A 20,751-nucleotide genomic window follows, 5' to 3' on the forward strand; every position below is an offset into this window, starting at 1 on the left:
TAACTACTGAAGGCGGAGAAGCCCTACAAGACTCTCAATACAAGAAGAAAGAAAAGAGCAATAAAGAACAAGCAAAAGCTTAAAAGAAGTGCAATAAAAGCCCTAACCCTAACTTCTCTTCTTCACCTCTTGACTTGGACAAAAATTCAAAGAATGTTAAAGATCTGGCATGGAGAGCTCTGTGGAGAAGCAGTGGAGTCGCCTGTGAAGATCTGAGATGAATCGGTGAAGTTCTGCTGAATGAATCGAACGCCTGCAGCTAAATACGACGCCAACGGTCGGATCCCGATCGATAGGATTGCTCCCAATCGATCGGGGAGGCTTTGGATCGATCAACTGATCGATCCAGAGTGCCTCTATTCTCTAGGAATTTGCTGGATCGATCGGCTAATCGATCCAGGGCTTATCGCGTGAAATCGCAGCTCCCAATCGATCCACTGATCGATTGGGGCAATCGATCCACTGATCGATTGGGGGCTCTGGATCGATCGGCTGATCGATCCATAGCTATTCAGTTCACGCGATGCTTCTCCCCAATTGATCCACTTATCGATTGGGAAAAGGCTTGTCGCGAGGACTCACCTAATCGATCGGCCGATCGATTGGGCTCCAGCCAATCGATCGGCCGATCGATCCAATTGCCAGTTTTTGCCCAAAACCAAGTCCCAAGCCCCCCAAACCAACATCCGGTCAAACTTGACCTGTTGGTACATCATGCCTAGCATCTGGTCTCCCTTAACCTACTAGGACTCCCTCACCAAGTGTCCGGTCAATTCCTTTGACCCACTTGGACTTTTATCCTCGTGTCAAGTATCCGGTCAATCCCTTTGACCTACTTGGACTTTTCTCCTTGTGCCAAGTATCTGGTCAATCCCTTTGACCTACTTGGTCTTCCCAACAACAGATGTCCGATCAGCCTTGATCCATCTGGATTTTCTCGTGTCTGGCTTCACTCACCATGACTTCCAACTGCCTAGCTTCACTCACTAGGTCTTTCACCTGGCTTCACTCACCAGGATTTCCTTCTGCCTAGCTTCACTCACTAGGTCTTTCACCTGGCTTTACTCAACAGGATTTCCTTCTGCCTAGCTTCACTCGCTAGGTCTTTCACCTGGCTTCACTAACCAGGATTTCCTTCTGCCTAGCTTCACTCACTAGGTCTTTCACTTGGCTTCACTCACCAGGATTTTCCTCTGCTTGGCTTCACTCACCAGGATTTCCTTCTTCCTAGCTTCACTCACTAGGTCTTTCACCTGGCTTCACTCACCAGGATTTTCCTCTGACTAGCTTAACTCACCAGGACTTTCACCTAGCTTCACTCACTAGGATTTCCTCACTGCCTAGCTTCACTCACTAGGTCTTTCTTTCTGCCTACCTTCACTTACTAGGACTTTCCAGTCAAGTATCCGGTCAACCTTGACCTACTTAGCTCTCCTTCACATCTCAACTGGCCAACCTTGACCAAACGGGAATTGTATCAACAATCTCCCCAAATGAACAACTGCACCTGCATTGTCCATATCATCTAAACTCAATATATTGTCAAACATCGAAACCCAAACCAAGACTCAAGCTTGGTCAATCAGGTCATCCTTGACGTAAGGGATATTGCACCAACAATCTCCCCCTTTTTGATGTTTGGCAATACTTTTAAGTTAGGACACCTTTGAGTTAAGCTAATCCCATAGTCTTAACTCTCTTCATGCCAAAGTATGAATGATGGTTCCCTTCATTCTCCTCCATTCCTAGAGGGTAACCTTCCTCTTTAGGAAATGAAGGCCTAACTTAAACCACACATTCTCCCCCTATTGGCACACATCAAACACAACCTCTCCCCCTAAAGAGTTGCTTATCGTTGTTCACAACTTCACTCGTGATCAACAAGATAATGAAGATCCCATACCATTCATTATCATCAATGCTCACCCTTGAGCATTAACCACTTGAATTACCCAAATGAAGGTCCCATACCCTTCATTTGTATCGAATGCTCATCCATGAGCAAACACCACTTAAACAATGAGGATATCCACTCCCCATTAATTTCAAATGCTCAACCTTGAGCATTTTCACGCAAGAAGGTTAACCACCTTCCAAGGTTTATGAAAATTAAATTTTCATGTCCTTAAAGAGTAACTCCCCCTAAAGACATGGTCGTACCTTCTGTCATTGCACCAACAATGACTTGGAATCTCTAAACCTTTAGGAAACCCAAATTTAGAAGTTTAGATGTTCAAATGTTCAAACTTTGAAGCAAACCTCACTTAAACTTCTACCTAGTCTACCTTAACCAATCCATCCTTGTTTTCATCATGAAAACACCCTCTAAATGTGTACAAACATGTATTGAGGGGTTAGGAATGGTTACATAGACTAACCATGGTTCAAAGATGCTGAAATCAGGCCTTCCCAGCCAAAATCAACATCTTCGATCGATTCAGATAGTGTGGATCGATCGGTGGATCGATCCAACGAGCTTCTGCTCGCGGGATTTTCCTTCTCAATCGATCGCCCCGATCGATTGAGGCACTCCAATCGATCAGGTGATCGATTGGAGTTCTGATAGTTGCTGAAATTTCATTTAAGTCAACTTCAGAAACCCCTAGAAAATTCTACAAAAATCCAAAAATCATGAAAATTGTTGTAGACCTTATTTAGGACATATATTATCATGGAAAAATAGTTTTCTAAGAAAATACATCATATTTTCAAAGATTGACACAAACTAGAAAACTTGTAAAAACTTTAGTATTTTCTTCTAGTTTGTGTCTAAATTTTCAATGATGAGTACTATCAAAAGATAGCCTTCACCAAGGTTTTCCAAAAGCATTTTAAAATGATTTTCAAAACCAATATCCCACCATGTTCCTTGGGCTTAATGCACATGACTTGTACATTAACTTTCCCAATAATGGGAAACCACATAACTATGTGTTTTGATGAACTTAAAACTCAAGGAAATGCACTAAATCAGCATGTTGAGTTTTCTCCATCATGCTAACATCTCACTTGTATCTACTGTGCACAAAACACATACAAGTCATCTTATAGGTCTTTGTGAGATGTAAAATTTGGTTTTGCCCTAATCTAGGGATCATGCATATCTATCTAGGCATTTTGTGGATATTGAACATCCACCTAGGATGTCACTTGTTGATACCACCTGTTGATAAATGCCATTTATCCTTAATTTTAAGGAAATAAACATAATGCATGATAATGTTATGGCATACATCAAAAAGAAATATTTTCAAAAGAAAATTTTCTTATAACTACATGATGTATGTATGGCATGACATGATATTTTTGTATTTTCATAATAAGGCATGAGTGCAAAAATAAAATATGATGTCATGTCATATAATGGGCAAACAATCATAGCTATACCTAGATTACCTACCTAAGTATCCTTAACCCATAGCTAATCCTAAAACTTAAACCCTAGATTGCCCAATATCCTAAAGAATATGCCAAAACCCAACTTGGCATTTCTTTAATCTCTTGAATTAATTATGCCAATTAAAAATTTAAAACATTCCTCAAATGTTGTCATATTTCATTTTTCCACAAGAGTGATCATAAGAAAATACCAAAATCCCACCTAGGTATTTCTTAAGCTTGTCCCCAACTTGTGCCAATTTAAATGATATCAATATCTTCAATTTTGGCACATTTTACACTTTCCAAGAGTAAACCCTTTATCCTTTTCATTTTCAAAGGTTAATAATAACCTTGAAAATGCTCCTTGAGTGTCAACTTCATCATGATTGGGTTAACTACCCTCCCACTTAAAGTTGACACTCTCTAACCCATCTATGGGGTAGAGAAGATGCTCCTAGGAACCCAAAACCTATTGGTGCTCCTTGGATGCTCTAGGTACTCACTAGCGATAACTTCCCTAGATACCTTCCTAGTGACCTTGTTTGGCTTCTTAGAAGCCTTGGTCACTTTTTCTAGGTCAACCCAAGGGATTTCTTCCCTTGTGACCTTCTTTGTGACTTTCTTGGACTTCTTAGAAGGCTTAGTCACATTTGTTGCAAAAATACTCTTAGGAATAACCTCCCTAGTATTCTTGACTTGACCATTAGACCTAGGGTTTGTTCCATAACTATATGGAACTCTATGGTAAGTAGGTACAGCCTTTTTGGTTTTAGGTTTGTATCCCAAACCTCTATGGCCCTTGGATGACCCTTATTGTCCTAAACCTAGGTTTTGCTCATTTTTCCCTATTAGGATATTTTCCATCCATTTTAGGGTCTTTTCCATTTTATCAAGTTTTGACCTCAAGACTTGATTTTCTTCCCATAAATCCCTAGATTTAGGTTTTCTATTTAATCCTTGAGCATTTTTTTTCTAGGCTTATAGTTATTGACCTTAGTGTTCTTGCCTAGATTTTTATCTACATTCCTAGCCCTAGGTGTAGTAGTTTTAGCATGTAGAGCCATATGATTTTCATTAATGTCTCCATGCTTCCTATTCTTATGGTAAATAGCATTAAAATGATACAAATTAGCACTAGTATGCTTTTTACCATGATTTAAAGGAGTAGGCTCAATAAATGTTACCTTCCTTTTTACCTTGGAGGCTCCCCCTTGAGTTGAGCTTTCTCCTTGAGCCTTGACCACTTTCTTCCCCTTAGGACATTGACTCCGATAATGTCCCTTTTGATTGCAAGAGAAGCACACAATATACTCCTTGCTCTTCTTTGTTCCGGGAGCAGTCTCCTTGGGCTTCTCTTTACCCTTTGGTGGCACTTGGCCCTTCTTCTTGGCCAATTTGGGGCACTTGCTCTTGTAGTGCCCTTTCTCCCTACACTCAAAACATATAATATTATTTTTATTATTAATTGAGATATTTTTACCTACACATGTAGGGATGGCACTTGGTCCTCCATGTGATGTGATGTAGAGGCTTCCTCTTGATCCGATAGTGATACTCCTCCAATAGATTTGTCTTGACTTGTGGATGTGGAAGCTTCTTCATCCTCTTCTTCTTTTGACCTGGATGTGGAGACTTCTTCTTGCTCCGGGGTCAATGATCTACACTCCCCCTCAATCCTAGAGGTGGAGGCTTCATCATCTTGTACATGGAACAAGGAGTATGCTCCCTCCTTGTTCCCTTCATTGCATTCCCTCGAAAATGAAGCTTCTTCTTGGACTTCTTCTTCGGAAGTTGAGCATCTCTCAACTTCAGAGTCCTCCTCTTGGTCTTTCTCTAATGAGTCGCCCTCTTTGGATTCCTCTTGATTCGGTACAGTGGAGGGTTCTTCATGGAGCTTAGCCAACTTGCTCCAAAGCTCCTTGGCATCTTCATATTGTCCAATTTTGCATAGAATTGTGCTAGGCAATAAATTAACCAATAATTTGGTTACCTTGTCATTTGCTTCGCACCTTTGGACTTTCTCCGGGCTCCATTTGCTCCTCTTGAGAACTTTTCCCTTTGAATTCGTTGGAGCTTCGAAGCCTTCCATAAGAGCAAACCATTGCTCTATCTCCACCATTAAGAAGTTTTCGATTCTTGATTTCCAAAGATCGAAGCTTGTAGATGTGTACGGTGGAGCCACCCTTGTGTCAAATCCAAGTCCATCTTGGAATTGCATCTTGAAGTTGAGCTTCTTGAATTCTTTGACTTTGATAATTTTGCTCCAACTTCTTCACCCTCTAGCTCTTCTTGTTATGTTTGCCCCTTCCGGCGATGATTCCGGTGAAGAGCGACCTCGCTCTGATACCACTTGTTGGGACCGAAATGTAGCTAGAGGGGGGATATGCAGCGGAAATATACAAGAAACAACACACACAACGCTAACAAGTAGATTTACTTGGTATCCACCTCCAAAGGAGGTGACTAATCCAAGGATCCACACACTCACACACACCTCCACTAATAAACCCTCCTTTACGGTAACTACCGAAGGCGGAGAAGCCCTACAAGACTCTCAATACAAGAAAAAAGAAAATGGATGTAAAGAACAAGCAAAAACTTACAAGAAGTGCAATAAAAGCCCTAACCCTAACTTCTCTTCTTCGCCTCTTGACTTAGACAAAACTTCCAAGAATATTCAAGATCTGGCGTGGAGAGCTCAGTGGAGAAGCTGTGGAGTCGCCTGTGAAGATCTGAGATGAATCTGTGAAGTTCTGCTGAAGGAATCGAACGCCTGCAGCAAAATACGACGCCAACGGTCAGATCCCGATCAATTGGATTGCTCCCAATCGATCGGGGAGGCTTTGGATCGATCAATCGATCGATCCAAAACGCCTCTGTGCTCTGGGAATTTTCTAGATCGATCGGCTGATCGATCCAGGGCTTATCGCGCGAAATCGCAGCTCCCAATCGATCCACAGATCGATTGGGAGCTCTGGATCGATCGGCTGATCGATCCAGAGCTGTTCTGTTTGCGCGATGCTTCTCCCCAATCGATCCACTGATCGATTGGGAAAAGGCTTGTCGCGAGGACTCACCCAATCGATCGGGCAGGCCAATCCATCGGCTGATCGATCCAGCTGTCGATTTTTGCCCAAAACCAAGACCCAAGCCCCCCAAACCAACATCCGGTCAACCTTGACCTGTTGGAACATCATGCCTAGCATCTGGTCTCCCTTGACCTGCTAGGACTCCCTCACCAAGAGTCCGGTCAACCCCTTTGACCCACTTGGACTTTTCTCGTGCCAAGTATCCGGTCAATCCCTTTGACCTACTTGGACTTTTCTCCTTGTGCCAAGTATCCTATCAATCCCTTTGACCTACTTGGACTTTTCTCCTGTGCCAAGTATCCTGTCAATCCCTTTGACCTACTTGGTCTTCCCAACACCAGATGTCCGATCAGCCTTGATCCATCTGGATTTTCTCGTGCCTGGCTTCACTCACCAGGACTTCCAACTGCCTAGCTTCACTCACTAGGTATTTCACCTGGCTTCACTTACCAGGATTTCCTTCTTCCTAGCTTCACTCACTAGGTCTTTCACCTCTCGATTCACTCACCAGGATTTCCTTCTGCCTAGCTTCACTCACTAGGTATTTCACCTGGATTCACTCACCAGGATTTCCTTCTGCCTAGCTTCACTCACTAGGTCTTTCTCCTGGCTTCACTCACCAGAATTTTCCTTTGCATGGCTTCACTCACCAGGACTTTCACCTAGCATCACTCACTAGGACTTTCACCTGGCTTCACTCACCAGGATTTCCTTCTGCCTAGATTCACTCACTAGGTCTTTCACTTGGCTTCACTCACCAGGACTTTCACCTAACTTCACTCACTAGGATTTTCTCACTGCCTAGCTTCACTCACTAGGTCTTTCTTTTTACCTAGCTTCACTCACTAGGACTTTCCAGTCAAGTATCCGATCAACCTTGACCTATTTGGCTCTCCTTCACATCTCAACTGGTCAACCTTGACCAAACAGGAATTATATCAACAATCTCCCTAAATGAACAACTGCACCTACATTGTTCATATCATCTAAACACAATATATTGTCAAACATCGAAACCCAAACCAAGACTCAAGCTTGGTCAATTAGGTTATCCTTGACCTAAGGGATATTGCACCAACAGCGCCCGTGTGGGACGCCAGAAAGGGGAAGGCACCACGTGCTGAGTTATCCCCCGAGCGGGTCAATCACCAGTTCTCCGAGGCAATCTTACAAGACCCTCTCCCAAAGCATTACGCTCCCATATCAATAGGGGAGTGTAGCGGTACAACCGATCCGGAAGACCATCTCAGTAAGTTCCATAATGCTGCTACACTTCATCAATACAATGACGGAGTCAAATGCAGAGTCTTCCTCACTACATTATCCGGTTCGGCACAACGCTGGTTCCAGAGGTTGCCGGACGGATCATTTTAGAGCTTCAGAGATTTTCGAACGGCATTCCTTCATCACTTTGCCAGCAGCCGGCGCTACCAGAAGACCAGCGTCAGCCTCTTTTCCATGAAGCAAGGGCTAAGAGAAACTCTCCGAGCCTACATCCAACGTTTCAACCAAGCAGCTATGGACACCCCAGCGGTCTCGTTTGAGACAATGATGCATGCTTTTACACAAGGCTTAGTCGACGAGGACTTCTTTCACTCGCTCATCAGGAAATTGCCTCGCGACTACGACCACATGTTGAAAAAAGTGAGTGAGTAAATTAACGTGGAGGAAGCGCAGGCGGCCCGAAAGAAGGAAGCGTCGGCGCGAGCCCTCGGCCTAGATCGAACGGAAGCACACACCAACCAGCAACCACCGAGGGGACCATGTGCTGAGGGGATAAGGCCACATCAAGATTCCAGGTCGCCCACCGTTCAGCACAATGCAGCCGAGCGTCCGAGACAAAAAGGCAAGGGCGTTCGGTCAACATCATCATCAAGAAGGCATTCGACCAACTCCAGATCGACAGGGCGGAACAGCTACCAATGACCACACCCTTGTTTGGATTCATGGGTAATGAGGTTCAACCAGTCGATCAGATGAAGTTGGCCATTTCGCTAGGGGAAGAACCAATTAGAAGGACGCGGACTGCTAACTTCATCATTATGGACGCTCCCTCGGCGTACAACGTCATTTTGGGCCGACCGGCCCTCATCGGGTTCCGAGCTATTGTCTCAACTTTCCATCAGAAGATCAAGTTCCCCGTGGAAAACCAAGTGGGAGAAGTTAGAGGTGATCAGTTGGAAGCACGGCGTTGCTATGTGGAGATGGTGCGAGCCAAGTCGAGGTCCGCTCGGAAGGCCCCCCGTATCGAGGTAAATGTTACAACTGAAAAGCCGCCTACTTTTGTTTATGAAGAAAAGGAGGAGGTATAGATCCACCAGGCCCGATCGGAGGCCACGACGTTCATAGCCTCCGACCTGGAGGCAAGCCAGAAGGAGATGTTGACCAGATGTCTCCAACAAAACCACGACATCTTCGCATGGTCAACGCACGAGCTGCCAGGAATCTCACCAAGCGTCGCATAGCACGAGCTACACGTCTGGTCGGACGCTCGTCCCGTCAAGCAAAGGAAGCGGGACTATAGTGCCGAGCAGAACGTCATCATACGAGCGGAAGTTGAGAAGCTCCTAGAGGCCGGCCACATAAGCTAGGTACAGTTCCCCAGCTGGCTCACAAATGTGGTGCTAGTCTCCAAGCCCGGCAACAAATGGAGAGTCTGCATCGACTTTCGTGACCTGAACAAGGCATGCCCGCTACCCCGAATTGACCAAATGGTGGACTCAACCGTCGGGTGTGAACTGATATGCATGCTGGATGCTTATCAGGGTTATCACCAAGTGCCACTCGCCCAGGAACACCAAGAGAAAGTCAGCTTCATCACGGCGGATGACACCTACTGCTACAACGTGATGCCATTCAGACTAAAGAATATCGGAGCTACATACCAACGGCTCATGAACAAAGTGTTCCAAAAGTAGATCGGGCGGAACTTGGAGGTATACGTAGATGACATACTCATTAAATCACTTCGAGCGCCCGATCTGTGCACAGATATAGAAGAAACCTTCCGGACATTGAGAGCGTACGAAGTCAAGCTGAACCCCTAGAAGTGTCTGTTCGGAGCCAAAAGTGGACGCTTCCTGGGATACATCATTATCGAGTGTGGCATCGAGGCGAACTCAAGCAAGGTGAAAGCATTGCAAGATATGCCATCACCCAGAAATCTTAAGGAAGTTCAGCGCCTTACCGGTCGAATAACAGCATTATCGCGATTCATCTCCCGGACGGCTGACTGAGCCTTTCCTAGTGGGATGAAGAATGTTGTTGGAACCCCAAGGTTGTTTTGGTGTGATCAACAAGTTAAGTTAGGTCTTGTTTGTTTCTAACCTTGTGTCTAAGCGTGCAGGAGCTTAGAAACACAGGTAGTCGAGTGGAAGACGCAGCTAGCGAGAAGGACGGCAGTCCGAGGGACGAGGTGCTGCGGAAGAGTACACCGGCGAACGAGAAGGAAGCGTGCGGTGGTTCCGAGGGACGAAAGCCAGAGCGGAAGATTGCTCGGGGAGCAATTGACGCAGCTAGCGAGAAGGTCGACGACCGAGGGACGAAGACTGTGGATGAGTACGCTGGCGGACGAGAAGGAAACACGCGGCAATTCCGAGGGACGAGAAGCCGGAGGGAAGCCCGCTCGAGAAGACCGGAAGTTGAGTTCGGGTGAGCCCTTTTCCAGATGGCAGAGATCACCCAAGTGAGCGGATCCGGAGGAGAAGAACCGGACCGAGGCGGGACTGAACCAGAGAAGAGGTCCCGGACGAAAAAGTCAACAGCTGTTGACTTTGTGCTCCAGGGCGCCCGGAACAGTCCGGGGCGCCCGGAACCCTTCCGGGCGCCCGGACCCTGATTTTGACCAAGATCGCGATTTACGCGATTTGAACGTTGGGGGATAAAGTTTTATCCCCCCAAGGCGCCCGGAACCCTTCCAGGCGCCCCGACCAAGGCTATAAATATAGCCTTGGTCCAGAAGCTAATCATTAGTTCAGAAATTGTAACAACACTTGTGTGCTTCCACTACTTTGATTAGCTTCTTTCTTTTTGTGCCTACACTACTGTAAACGAGGCTTCTCCGCCTGAAGGAGTTCTTAGTGCAATCATCTTCCTTGGATTAACAACCTCCCCGGTTGTAACCAAGTTAAATCCGGTGCCTCATTTTTATGTTTTATTTTCTGCTTAATCTATTTTTCAAGTGTTAGCTCAATTGTTCGAGAAAGGGTTGTATTTTATTCAGGGCTATTCACCCCCCCCCCCCCCTTCTAGCCGGCCCAACGGTCGCACAAGTGGTATCAGAGCCAAGACGCTTCAGGAGGACTAACCGCCGAACCAAGCAACGAGATGGCCGGATCTAACAACCACCCACCAAAATTTGAGGGGGACTTTGCAAGCTGGAAGAAGCACATGGAGGTATTTTTCGGCACCGATTTTGATTTATTACTAATAATGGAACTCGGTTTTGAAGCTCCCGAGGGCAAAGCGAAAAATCAATGGACAAAGAAAGAGCAGGCCGAGTACGTGGCAAACAAGAATGCAGAATTCCATTTGCTAAATGTACTTCCGCCACAAGAAGTCAACCGTGTCGGCACCTACAACTCGGCAAAGGAGCTTTGGGAGAAGTTCCTTGAATTACACGAAGGAACATCTGAAGCCAAGCTTGCGAGACGGGACTTACTTCGCAACCAGCTCACCAACCTCCGTCTTGAAGAAGGTGAAACAATTGCACATCTACACTCAAGGATACAGGAGCTCATCATCGGACTTTCGAATCTCGGAGAAGAGGTAAGTAACCGAGATTCGCTCAGGTACGCTTTAAATTCCTTCCCTAGAAATTCAAAATGGGCATCACTAGTAGATGCTTTTTACATTTTGAAGGACTTAGAAAAAATTTCATTAGAAGAATTTTTTTTCAACATTTGAAGTGCATGAGTCAAGATGTGCAGGAATGAGGGAGCCAAAGAACAACGTCGCTCTCAAAGCTTCGAGAGACGAACCTGAATCGGAATCTTCTCTCGACGACGAAGAAATGGTAATGATGGTAAGACGATTTAAGAAGTTATACAATTCTAGAAAAACTAACCATCCACAGGGTAGAAAGAAAAGAACGATCCGCTGCTACCATTGCGACGAAGAAGGGCATGTCAAGGACAACTGCCCCAAGCTGAAGAACAAAGACAAGGAAAAGGGTAAGAAGCCTATCCAAAAACGAAAGGCCCTGAAGGTGACGTGGGACGATACCTCATCCGAATCGGAAGTCGAAGCATTCTTTGGACTCGCACTGATGGCGAGTCATCAAGACGACGACTGCGATTCAAGCTCTTCCGAAATGAGCATCGAGAGCATCGATGAAGGGGGAGACACGTCGGAAGAAAGCAGCAGCTCAGGGGGAGAAACAGACAACGAGATCGACAAGGTAAGTCAGGTACGATCTCTTCCTCCCGATAAAATGTTTAAGTTCGTTAAACTATTAACAAAAGATTGCTGCAAATTAGAAAGTGAAAATAAAAATTTAAAAGTAATTCTAGCTAAGTCTTGTCCCTTAGAAGAATTAGATAAATTAAAAATAGCAAATGAAAAATTGAAACTTGAAAATGATGATTTGAAAATTCAAGTAGATAATTTGAAAAACTATGCATGTTCATCTAAAACCAATTTTAGAAGATTTAATAATTTAAATTGGTACTTTAAATATCACCCGGGACAAATTAGGAATATTTCAAGAAAATATGTCCCTAAAAGCTTTTTAATTAATCCAGTAGGGTGGAACCTATATTGGGTTCCTAAAACATGCCTAAACTAAATTATAAAATTAGCGCTTTAAGTGAGAAAATTTAAACAAAGAATTTCCTTATGAGGCTTTGTCAAGGAAGTGGTTGTTGCTCCAATAACCAAGAAGGCCTTGTGCCTCGCCACGACCTGGAAGCCAAAATATTAAAATAAATGTTTAATTAACTTACTAATAAAGCATTAATACAAGAATTAATTAGTGCTTTAAAAAGGTTATTCAAAACATTTTATTTTAGAAATTTACTTAGAATTTTTTTTTCTTAAGTCATGTTTTTTGCGCTTAAAAATTCTCAAAAATTTAAGTTAGGATTTTTTTTTTCTTACTTAAAAAAAATTCTCAAAAATTATTTTTTCCTAAGTTAAGAACTTTTTCTTGAAACTAGAAATTTTCTAAATCTCTTAAAAACTTAGGAATTTTTTTTTATACTTTTTCTAAGTCTTTAACCCTTAGATTGTTTTTCTTGGAACCCCATTTTTTGTGATCAAAGGGAGAGAAGGGAAAGTATAAGTCTAGGGGGAGGTAGATAGATTTAATTTGATTTTATCTTTTCTATCTTTTTGCACTTAAAATTGAAAATTAAGTTAATTTACTTAATCTTATTTAATGTCTATTTTAACCCTAGCTTAACTGGGGTTGATCACACCAAAAAGGGGAGATTGTTGGAACCCCAAGGTTATTTTGGTGTGATCAACAAGTTAAGTTAGGTCCTGTTTGTTTCTAACCTTGTGTCTAAGCGTGCAGGAGCTTAGGAACACAGGTAGTCGAGCGGAAGATGCAGCTAGCGAGAAGGACGGCAGTCCGAGGGACGAGGTGCTGCGGAAGAGTACACCGGCGGACGAGAAGGAAGCGCGCGGTGGTTCCAAGGGACGAAAGCCGAAGCGGAAGATTGTGTTAGGATCCTTTGTACGGCTAGAGAGGGGGGGTGTGAATAGCCGACCCCAATCTTTCGCGTTTCTTCCTACGATTAGGTTAGTGCAGCGGAAATACAACGTAGAAAGAAAACAGGAGAAGAAAGACAAACCATATAACGAGGTTCGGAGATGAACTCCTACTCCTCGGCGTGTCCGTAAGGTGGACGAAGCCTACCAATCCGTCGGTGGATGAGTCCCCGGAAATCCGGCTAATAGATACTCCTTGTGGTGGAGAAACCTCGCCACAATAACTCGCAACAACAAGATAGAATACAAGGAATACAAGTAGAAAGACAAGAACAATGTACAAACACTAACTCGCCTTCTCGTCGACTGCCTGTGAAGCAACAACTTCTCGGACAACAGCGGCAGCTGATCGACGACTGGAAGCTCACGCGAAGCTTCGGAGGAGCTCAACAAAGCTCAAGCAGCACTTAGGGACAGGAAGAAGGAAGAAGAAGAAGGAAGCACCAAAGCCTTGATCTCCTTTTATAACCTGCGAACCTGCACAGCGAAGACAGAAGCCAGCGGAGAAGAAATCTAGCCGTTGCGTCGCAACGGCTAGTTCCCTGATCGGTCTGTGGACCGATCAGGGAACCTACTGATCGGTCCCCAGACCGATCAGCATGATTCACAGAAAGGTGCCCAACTTTCTGTTCGTTTCCTGATCGGCGTGGACCGATCAGTACAACCTGGATCGGTCCACGGCATCGATCCCACCTCCATTGCGTCTCGATCGGTCGTGGAGACCGATCAAGCTTCATGCTGATCGGTCCCCAGAACCGATGCGCTTTGCCTTCTATTTGTTATCGATCGGTCACGGCACCGATCGATACACAACGTATCCGATCGGCCGATCGATCCGAGCTTGGTTTTGCCCAAACCAAGTCCTAAGTCTCCCAAACCAACATCGGTCAACCTCGACTGTTGGTACTTCATTCTAGCATCGTCACTCCCTTGACTGCTAGAATTTCCCAAGTGTCCGGTCAATCCTTTGACCTACTTGGACTTTCCTCAACACCGGATGTCCGATCATCCGATCCATCTGGATTTTCCTGCAGCTTCACTCACGGGACTTTCACCTTCACTCACCGATTTCACACCGCCTAACATCCCGATTAGGACTTTCTCCTCGCTTCACTCACCAGGACTTTCCAACCGCCTAACATCGATTAGGACTTTCCCACCGCCTCGCTTCACTCACGGGACTTTCCAGCGCCTAACATCGATTAGGACTTTCCACTGCCTGGCTTCACTCACCAGGACTTTCCAACTGCCTAACATCCCAGTTAGGACTTTCCCTCGTGCCAAGCTCCCTGCTTGGACTTCTCCGTGCCAAGTCTCCATACTTGGACTTCTCTAGTGCTCTCGTGCCAAGCTCCCTGCTTGGACTTTTCCCGAATCAGGTCAACCAGGTCAACCTTGACCTACGGTTGCACCAACAATTTCCCAAACATCTATTTTGTCAAACATCAAGAATAGAACTCTCTTCTCGACAAACATCAACATACAACTCAACTAGGTCAATCTTGACCTAAGGTTGCATCAACAATCTTCCCAAGTCAAACATCAAAATACAACTCGAGTCAAGTCAACTCGAGTCAGGTCAACCTTGACCTAAGGTTGCACCAACAATCTCCCCCTTTTTGATGTTTGACAAAACCATAATTCTCAAGTTAGGTTAACCCGATAACCTAACTTAGGTTTTCCAACCATCTTCCAATGTCCAATGTTCTTTCCTTGAACATTCTCTGGACATTCTCCCCTTAGGTTAACCCGATAACCTAACTTGGGTTCTCCAATAATTCTCCCCCTTTTTGACACACATCAAAAAGAATTCCACTGTTCTTCCTTGAACATTCCTTGACATTCTTCCCCTAGCTTAGGTTAACCCGATAACCTAACTTGGGTTCTCCAATAATTCTCCAATGAACACTCTCCCCTTTTTGACACACATCAAAAAGAAAAAGGAGGGTATCAAGGTCAAGAGTTTCTTTCTAATGAAAGTCTCATACCTTTCATTGAAACTCTTAATTTCCCCTTGATACTAAACTCAACAATCAACTTAGTGATAATCCCATATCACTAATCCTCAAAAGTCTTAAGGAGTAAAAACTCCCCCTAAAAGTCAACTCCCCCTTGACTATTAGGTAAAACTCCCCCTTAAGGTCAACTCCCCCTTGACCATTGCACCAACAATGTCTCGGAGAGTTTCAAATCTTTAGAAACCCCGAAACTCAACTCCCGCAGCTGAAATTTCAGATCACAGTCGAAATTCAGCAAAATCATCACTCCTGATCGGTCACCGGACCGATCAGGACCCCTCTAGATCGGTCCCCAGACCGATCCAGCTTACTGGATCGTCACTGATCGGTCACCAGACTGATCAGGCCTTCACCAGATCGCACCAAGCTCTCTGGATCGGTCTGCAGATCGATCCATGCTTCACTGGATCGGTCCGCAGACCGATCAGGACTTCCCTGGATCGGTCCCCAGACCGATCCAGACTCTGACAGGAGATTTCTGAAATTTCCTTCCCGAAATTCAGAAACTCCTAGAAAATTCCAGAAAATTTCAAAAATTATAAAACCTTGAGGATACATTCCTCATATCATACACTATCAAGGAAAAATAGTTTTCTATGAAAATAGTTTCCATTTTTCAATCTTGATACAAAGTTCAAAAACTTTGAAATAGTTCAAGTTTAACTCAACTTTGTATCACAATGTTCAATGATGAATGCTATCACTAGGAAAGCTTCATCAAGGTTTTTCAAATCAATTTTAAAATGCTTTTAAAACCATTTGAATTTAGGACCATAATCTTAGGGCTAGATGTATATGACTTGTACACAAGCTTTCCCTATGATCCTTAATTTCTTGAATTAGGGTCATCTAGGTACAAGGACTATGCACCTTGATCCTAACTCATGATCCTAATATCTCACACACATCTAAAGTGTATCAAACACATCCAAGTCAATTTTGATGTGAGATATGGGTTTAGGTATCTTAGACTAAGGTCTCATGCATTTTCTAAACACAAATTTGATCTCAATATCAAAATGTGTTTTTCATCCTTAAATCAATTCAATTGATTATTAATGCAAGAGATGATGACATGGCATAAAATGGTATCATAAATGAAAACATGTGCCAATGTCATGATGTCATGGCATAAAGTATGAAACTTAAATAAACATGACATAAAAACTAGCCTAAGCATTATCATGACATTTCAAATGATGATAAAACTAAACATGATGTCATGACATGTGAGGGCAAACAATCATGGCAAGATTTAGCATAAATAAATATACCTAGATTACCTATCTAAGTATCCTTAACCACTTGGCTAACTTCAAATTTAATCCTAGATTGCCCCAAAATGCCAAAATCCTAATTTTGACACTTCTTGAACTCTAGATTAATTCACGCCACTTAAAGATCAAATTTATCCTCAAAACTTGGCATGTTTCATTTTTCCTCAAGAGTTCTCTAGATTTTCCCAAATTGTGTCAATTGAGATTAAAAATGAAATTTCCAATCTTTAGGCACATTTAACTCTTCAAAGGAGTAAATGATAATTCCATTTCATTTTCAAAAGTTCTCAAAACCTTAAAAATGCTCCTTGAGTGTCAATTTCCTCAAAGTTGGGTTAACTACCCTTCTAATCGGAGTTGACACTCTCTAACCCATCTATGGGGTAGAGAAGATGCTCCTAGGAACCCAATACCTATTAGAGCTCATTGGGTTCACTAAATATTCACTAGGGATAACTTCCCTAGCAACCCTCCTAATGACCCTCTTAGGCTTTAAAGCCTTGGTCATTTGGGTCTCATCAAGGTCAACTATAGGGGTGACTCCCCTTGTGACCTTGGTAATGGTCTTCCTAGCCCTAGGTTTTGTTCCATAATCGAATGGAACATTATGATAGGTGGGCTTGACCATTTGGGACTTCGGTTTGTGACCCAAACCTTTCTTGTCCTTGGACATTGGTTTTTGACCCTTAAACCCTAGAGATGACTTCTCCAAGTTCTTAAGAGCCTTTTCCAAAGTATCAAGTCTTGACCTCAAGACTTGATTTTCCTTCTCTAATACCTCAATTTTTAACTTGTCATTTGTCTTTGAGGTATTCCTAGGCATGTGTCTAGTTGTTTTGGGATTTCTACCTAGGTTATCCTTAACCTTAGATGAGTTGATCCTAGGATTGGCTTTCCTAGTGTTATCCTTATCTAGACTAACATGTTTGGCACCTAAGCACATATGTTGGTTCCTAGAATTAACATGCTTATCATTCTTGACAATTGCAATAAGACTACTAGCATGTATCTTATTAGGAGTGCAAGAATGAACCTTAGAGGATACCTTAGGGTTTGCCTTCGCTCCCCCTTTACACGTGCTTGGTCTTTTGTCCTTGTGAGATTGCCTCCCCCTTGGACATTGACTCCTATAGTGTCCACATTGCTTGCATTGGAAGCACACCACGTGCTCCTTGCCCTTGCGTTTTGGAACTCCGACTTCCTTGATCTTTGGCGCCGGTGGAGTCTTCTTAGTCTTCTTTGGACATTTACTCTTGTAATGTCCAAATTCCCTACACTCAAAACACATTATATGCAATTTACTTGAACTTAAAGTGTTTGAGTTACCTAGGGTTGAGGATGGATGGATGCTCTCTTCTTCATCCCTCCCGGAGGTAGAAGCTTCTTCTTCGTTCTCCGATCTTGAAGAAGAACTCACCTCCTCTTCTTCTTTAGATGTTGAGTAGCCCTCAACTTCTAATTCCTCACCTCCACGATGTGAGCTACTTGGCTCACTAGGCTCCTCTTCATGGCTTGAAGTGGGGCTCTCCTCATGGAGTTTGGCCAAGTTGTTCCACAACTACTTGGCATTATTGTATCCTCCTATCTTAAACAAAATATCACTAGGTAATGAAAACTCAAGAATTTTTGTTACCTCATCATTGATCTCGGATTGGTGGATTTGTTCTTTCATCCACTCCTTCTTCTTGATAGGTTTTCCTTCCTCATCCATCGGAGGGGAAAACCTTTCTTGTACACAAAACCAATTTAACATATTAGTCCTAAGAAAATACATCATCCTTACCTTCCAATATGTGAAGTTGTCATGAGACTCGTAGAAGGGTTGAATCGTGACATCTTCTCCATAGAGATCCATCTCTAGCCCGTGCTCCCCCGGGTGTTGATCCGTCGAAGAGCGGCCTCGCTCTGATACCACTTGTTAGGATCCTTTGTACGGCTAGAGAGGGGGGGTGTGAATAGCCGACCCCAATCTTTCGCGTTTCTTCCTACAATTAGGTTAGTGCAACGGAAATACAACGTAGAAAGAAAACAGGAGAAGAAAGACAAACCATATAACGAGGTTCGGAGATGAACTCCTACTCCTCGGCGTGTCCGTAAGGTGGACGAAGCCTACCAATCCGTCGGTGGATGAGTCACCAGAAATCCGGCTAATAGATACTCCTTGTGGGTGGAGAAACCTTGCCACAATAACTCGCAACAGCAAGATAGAATACAAGGAATACAAGTAGAAAGACAAGAACAATGTACAAACACTAACTCGCCTTCTTGTCGACTGCCTGTGAAGCAACAACTTCTCGGACAACAGCGGCAGCTGATCGACGACTGGAAGCTCACGCGAAGCTTCGGAGGAGCTCAACAAAGCTCAAGCAGCACTTAGGGACAGGAAGAAGGAAGAAGAAGAAGGAAGCACCAAAGCCTTGATCTCCTTTTATAACCTGCGAACCTGCACAGCGAAGATAGAAGCCAGCGGAGAAGAAATCTAGCCGTTGCGTCGCAACGGCTAGTTCCCTGATCGGTCTGTGGACTGATCAGGGAACCTACTGATCGGTCCCCAGACCGATCAGCATGATTCACAGAAAGGTGCCCAACTTTCTGTTCGTTTCCTGATCGGTCTGTGGACCGATCAGGCCACAGCTGGATCGGTCCACAGACCGATCCTCATTGCGTCTCGATCGGTTGTGGAGACCGATCAAGCTTCATGATCGGTCCCCACCGATCGATGCTCGTCCATTTTGTTAGTCCGATCGGTCACTAGACCGATCGGATACCTAACGTATCAGATCGATCCAGAGCTTGGATTTTGCCCAAACCAAGTCCCAAGTCTCCCAAACCAACATTCGGTCAACCTCGACCTGTTGGTACTTCATTCTAACATCTGGTCACTCCCTTGACCTGCTAGAATTCCCCAAGTGTCCGGTCAATCCTTTGACCTACTTGGACTTTCCTCAACACCGGATGTCCGATCATCCCCGATCCATCTGGATTTTCCCTGCAGCTTCACTCACGGGACTTTCACCGGCTTCACTCACCGGATTTCCACACGCCTAACATCCCAGCTTAGGACTTTCTCCTTTGCGGCTTCACTCACCAAGACTTTCCTACTGCCTAACATCCCAGTTAGGACTTTCCCACTGTCTGGCTTCACTCACCAGGACTTTCCAACTGCCTAACATCCCAGTTAGGACTTTCCACTGCCTGGCTTCACTCACCAGGACTTTCCAACTGCCTAACATCCCAGTTAGGACTTTCCCTCGTGCCAAGCTCCCTGCTTGGACTTCTCCGTGCCAAGTCTCCGTACTTGGACTTCTCCAGTGCTCTCGTGCCAAGCTCCCTGCTTGGACTTTTCCCGAATTAGGTCAACCAGGTCAACCTTGACCTACGGTTGCACCAACAATTTCCCAAACATCTATTCTTGTCAAACATCAAGAATAGAACTCTCTTCTCGACAAACATCAACATACAACTCAACTAGGTCAATCTTGACCTAAGGTTGCATCAACAATCTTCCCAAGTCAAACATCAAAATACAACTCGAGTCAAGTCAACTCGAGTCGGGTCAACCAGGTCAACCTTGACCTAAGGTTGCACCAACAGATTGCTCGGGGAGCAAGGGACGCAGCTAGCGAGAAGGTCGACGACCGAAGGACGAAGTCTGCGGATGAGTACGCTGGCGGACGAGAAGGAAACACGCGGCAATTCCGAGGGACGAGAAGCCGGAGGGAAGCCCGCTCGAGAAGACCGGAAGTTGGGTTCGGGTGAGCCCTTTTCCGGATGACAGAGATCACCCAAGTGAGCGGATCCGGAGGAGAAGAACCGGACCGAGACGAGACTGAACCAGAGAAGAGGTCCCGGATGAAAAAGTCAACACCTGTTGACTTTGGGCTCCGGGGCGCCCGGACCCTGATTTTGACCAGGATCGCGATTTACGCTATTTCAACGTTGGGGGATAAAGTTTTATCCCCCCAGGGCGCTCGGAACCCTTCCAGGCGCCCCGACCAAGGCTATAAATATAGCCTTGGTCCAGAAGCTAATCATTAGTTCAGAAATTGTAACAACACTTGTGTGCTTCCACTGCTTTGATCAGCTTCTTTCTTTTTGTGCCTACACTGCTGTAAACGAGGCTTCTCCGCCTGAAGGAGTTCTTAGTGCAATCATCTTCCTTGGATTAACAACCTCCACGGTTGTAACCAAGTTAAATCCGGTGCCTCATTTTTATGCTTTATTTTCTGCTTAATCTATTTTTTCAAGTGTTAGCTTAATTGTTCAAGAAAGGGT

This window comes from Zingiber officinale, chromosome 10A, assembly GCF_018446385.1.
Source record: "Zingiber officinale cultivar Zhangliang chromosome 10A, Zo_v1.1, whole genome shotgun sequence".
Lineage (NCBI taxonomy): Eukaryota > Viridiplantae > Streptophyta > Magnoliopsida > Zingiberales > Zingiberaceae > Zingiber > Zingiber officinale.